The following is a 5,039-nucleotide window of genomic DNA, read 5'->3' as shown; positions in this document are numbered from 1 at the left end:
TGTAAATTTGCTAAGCGTAATAATAACTACTAGTTAGTATAAAAGGTTAACAAACTTGTTTTAATAAAATCTGTGCAAAACAGCTAATTTTTGAGCATTCTCAGCATTGGACGAAACTTGACCCAAACGTAGGTCTAGACCCAAGAGTTTGTATGTTAAATTTGAAGCGTAACAATAACTACAAGTTAGTATAAAAGGGAAACAAACTTGTTTTAATAAAACCGTGCAAAACAGTTAATTTTTGAGCATTCTCAGCATTGGACGAACTTGACCCAAACGTAGGTCTAGACCCAAGAGTTTGTGTGTTTAATTTTCTAAGCGTAATAATAACCACAAGTTACTATAAAAGGGACACAAACTTGTTTTAATAAAACCGTGCAAAACAGCTAACTTATGGACGTTCTCAGGATTCAACGAAACTTGACCCAATCGCAGGACTAGACCCATCCATTTGTGTTGTAAATATGCTAAGCGTAATAATAACTAGAAGTTAGTATAAAAGCGAAACAAACTTGCTTTAATAAAACCGTGCAAAATAGCTAAATTTTGAACGTTCTCAGAATTCGACGAAACTTGACCCAAACGTTGGTTTAGGTCCAAGCATTTGTGTTGTAAATTTGCTAAGCGTAATAATAACTACAAGTTAGTATAAAAGGGAAACAAACTTGTTTTAATGAAACTGTGCAAAACAGCTAAATATTGAGCATTCTCAGAATTCGACGAAACTTGACCCAGACGTAGGTCTAGACCCAAGAGTTTGTGTGTTAAATTTTCTAAGCGTAATAATAACTACAAGTTACTATAAAAGGGAAAATACTTGTTTTAATATAACCGTGAAAACAGCTAAATTTTGAACGTTCTCAAAATTCGACGAAACTTGAACCAAAGGTTGGTCTAGACCCAAGCATTTGTGTTGTAAATTTGCTAAGCGTAATAATAACTACAAGTTAGTATAAAAGGTTAACAAACTTGTTTTAATAAAAACTGTGCAAAACAGCTAATTTTTGAGCATTCTCAGCATTGGACAAAACTTGACCCAAACGTAGGTCTAGACCGAAGAGTTTGTATGTTAAATTTGAAGCGTAATAATAACTACAAGTTAGTATAAAAGGGAAACAAACTTGTTTTAATAAAACCGTGCAAAATAGTTAATTTTTTAGCATTCTCAGCATTGGACGAACTTGACCCAAACGTAGGTCTAGACCCAAGAGTTTGTGTGTTTAATTTTCTAAGCGTAATAATAGCTACAAGTTACTATAAAAGGGACACAAACTTGTTTTAATAAAATCGTGCAAAACAGCTAACTTTTGGACGTTCTCAGAATTCAACGAAACTTGACCCAATCGCAGGACTAGACTCATCCATTTGTGTTGTAAATATGCTAAGCGTAATAATAACTAGAAGTTAGTATAAAAGCGAAACAAACTTGCTTTAATAAAACCGTGCAAAATAGCTAAATTTTGAACGTTCTCAGAATTCGACGAAACTTGACCCAAACGTTGGTCTAGACCCAAGCATTTGTGTTGTAAATTTGCTGAGCGTAATAATAACTACAAGTTAGTATAAAAGGGAAACAAACTTGTTTTAATGAAACTGTTCAAAACAGCTAAATATTGAGCATTCTCAGAATTCGACGAAACTTGACCTAAACGTAGGTCTAGACCCAAGAGTTTGTGTGTTAAATTTTCTAAGCGTAATAATAACTACAAGTTACTATAAAAGGGAAACAAACTTGTTTTAATATAACCGTGAAAACAGCTAAATTTTGAACGTTCTCAGAATTCGACGAAACTTGACCCAAACGTTGGTCTAGACCCAAGCATTTGTGTTGTAAATTTGCTGAGCGTAATAATAACTACAAGTTAGTATAAAAGGGAAACAAACTAGTTTTAATAAAACCGTGCAAAACAGCTAATTTTTTAGCATTCTCAGCATTGGACGAAACTTGACCCAAACGTTGGTCTAGACCCTAGGGTTTGTGTGTTAAATTTTCTAAGCGTAATAATAACTACAAGTTACTATAAAAGGGAAACAAACTTGTTTTAATAAAACCGTGCAAAACAACTAACTTTTGGACGTTCTCAGAATTTAACGAAACTTGACCCAGTCGCAGGACTAGACCCATCCATTTGTGTTGTAAATATGCTAAGAGTAATAATAACTAGAAGTTAGTATAAAAGCGAAACAAACTTACTTAAATAAAACCGTGCAAAATAGCTAAATTTTGAACGTTCTCAGAATTCGACGAAACTTGACCCAAACGTTGGTCTAGACCCAAGCATTTGTGTTGTAAATTTGCTAAGCGTAATAATAACTACAAGTTACTATAAAAGGGAAACAAACTTGTTTTAATAAACCGTGCAAAACAGCTAACTTTTGGATGTTCTCAGAATTCAACGAAACTTGACCCAATCGCAGGACTAGACCCATCCATTTGTGTTGTAAATTTGCTAAGCGTAATAATAACTAGAAGTTAGTATAAAAGCGAAACAAACTTGTTTTAATAAAACCGTGCAAAATAGCTAAGTTTTGAACGTTCTCAGAATTCGACAACACTTGACCCAAACGTTGGTCTAGACCCAAGCATTTGTGTTGTAAATTTGCTAAGCGTAATAATAACTACAAGTTAGTATAAAAGATTAACAAACTTGTTTTAATAAAACCTGTGCAAAACAGCTAATTTTTGAGCATTCTCACCATTGGACGAAACTTGACCCAAACGTAGATCTAGACCCAAGAGTTTGTATGTTAAATTTGAGGCGTAATAATAACTACAAGTTAGTATAAAAGGGAAACAAAGTTGTTTTAATAAAACCGTGCAAAACAGTTAATTTTTGACCATTCTCAGCATTGGACGAACTTGACCCAAACGTAGGTCTAGACCCAAGAGTTTGTGTGTTTAATTTTCTAAGCGTAATAATAACTACAAGTTACTATAAAAGGGACACAAACTTGTTTTAATAAAACCGTGTAAAACAGCTAACTTTTGGACGTTCTCAGTATTCAACTAAACTTGACCCAATCGCAGGACTAGACCCATCCATTTGTGTTGTAAATATGCTAAGCGTAATAATAACTAGAAGTTAGTATAAAACCGAAACAAACTTGCTTTAATAAAACCGTGCAAAATAGTTAAATTTTGAACGTTCTCAGAATTCGACGAAACTTGACCCAAACGTTGGTCTAGACCCAAGCATTTGTGTTGTAAATTTGCTAAGCGTAATAATAACTACAAGTTAGTATAAAAGGGAAACAAACTTGTTTTAATGAAACTGTGCAAAACAGCTAAATATTGAGCATTCTCAGAATTCGACGAAACTTGACCCAAACGTAGGTCTAGACCCAAGAGTTTGTGTATTAAATTTTCTAAGCGTAATAATAACTACAAGTTACTATAAAAGGGAAACAAACTTGTTTTAATATAACCGTGAAAACAGCTAAATTTTGAACGTTCTCAGAATTCGACGAAACTTGACCCAAACGTTGGTCTAGACCCAAGCATTTGTGTTGTAAATTTGCTAAGCGTAATAATAACTACAAGTTAGTATAAAAGGGAAACAAACTAGTTTTAATAAAACCGTGCAAAACAGCTAATTTTTGAGCATTCTCAGCATTGCACGAAACTTGACCCAAACGTTGGTCTAGTTTGTGTGTTAAATTTTCTAAGCATAATAATAACTACAAGTTACTATAAAAGGGAAACAAACTTGTTTTAATAAACCGTGCAAAACAGCTAACTTTTGGACGTTCTCAGAATTCAACGAAACTTGACCCAATCGCAGGACTAGACCCATCCATTTGTGTTGTAAATTTGCTAAGCGTAATAATAACTAGAAGTTAGTATAAAAGCGAAACAAACTTGTTTTAATAAAACTGTGCAAAATAGCTAAGTTTTGAACGTTCTCAGAATTCGACGACACTTGACCCAAACGTTGGTCTAGACCCAAGCATTTGTGTTGTAAATTTGCTAAGCGTAATAATAACTACAAGTTAGTATAAAAGGGAAACAAACTTGTTTTAATAAACCGTGCAAAACAGCTAACTTTTGGACGTTCTCAGAATTCAACGAAACTTGACCCAATCGCAGGACTAGACCCATCCATTTGTGTTGTAAATTTGCTAAGCGTAATAATAACTAGAAGTTAGTATAAAAGCGAAACAAACTTGCTTTAATAAAACCGTGCAAAATAGCTAAATTTTGAACGTTCTCAGAATTCGACGAAACTTGACCCAAACGTTGGTCTAGACCCAAGTATTTGTGTTGTAAATTTGCTAAGCGTAATAATAACTACAAGTTAGTATAAAAGGGAAACAAACTTGTTTTAATGAAACTGTGCAAAACAGCTAAATATTGAGCATTCTCAGAATTCGACGAAACTTGACCCAAACGTAGGTCTAGACCCAAGAGTTTGTGTGTTAAATTTTCTAAGCGTAATAATAACTACAAGTTACTATAAAAGGCAAACAAACTTGTTTTAATATAACCGTGAAAACAGCTAAATTTTGAACGTTCTTAGAATTCGACAGAACTTGACCCAAACGTTGGTCTAGACCCAAGCATTTGTGTTGTAAATTTGCTAAGCGTAATAATAACTACAAGTTAGTATAAAAGGGAAACAAACTAGTTTTAATAAAACCGTGCAAAACAGCTAATTTTTTAGAATTCTCAGCATTGGACGAAACTTGACCCAAACGTTGGTCTAGACCCAAGGGTTTGTGTGTTAAATTTTCTAAGCGTAATAATAACTACAAGTTACTATAAAAGGGAAACAAACTTGTTTTAATAAAACCGTGCAAAACAGCTAACTTTTGGACGTTCTCAGAATTCAACGAAAGTTGACCCAATCGCAGGACTAGACCCATCCATTTGTGTTGTAAATTTGCTAAGCGTAATAATAACTAGAAGTTAGTATAAAAGCGAAACAAACTTGTTTTAATAAAACCGTGCAAAATAGCTAAGTTTTGAACGTTCTCAGAATTCGACGACACTTGACCCAAACGTTGGTCTAGACCCAAGCATTTGTGTTGTAAATTTGCTA

The sequence above is a fragment of the Sesamum indicum genome, linkage group LG2 (assembly GCF_026168435.1).
Source record: "Sesamum indicum cultivar Baizhima isolate 11 linkage group LG2, ASM2616843v1, whole genome shotgun sequence".
Classification (NCBI taxonomy): Eukaryota; Viridiplantae; Streptophyta; class Magnoliopsida; order Lamiales; family Pedaliaceae; genus Sesamum; species Sesamum indicum.
The sequence above is the reverse complement of the archived record's forward strand: the minus strand, read 5'-3'. Positions refer to the sequence as shown.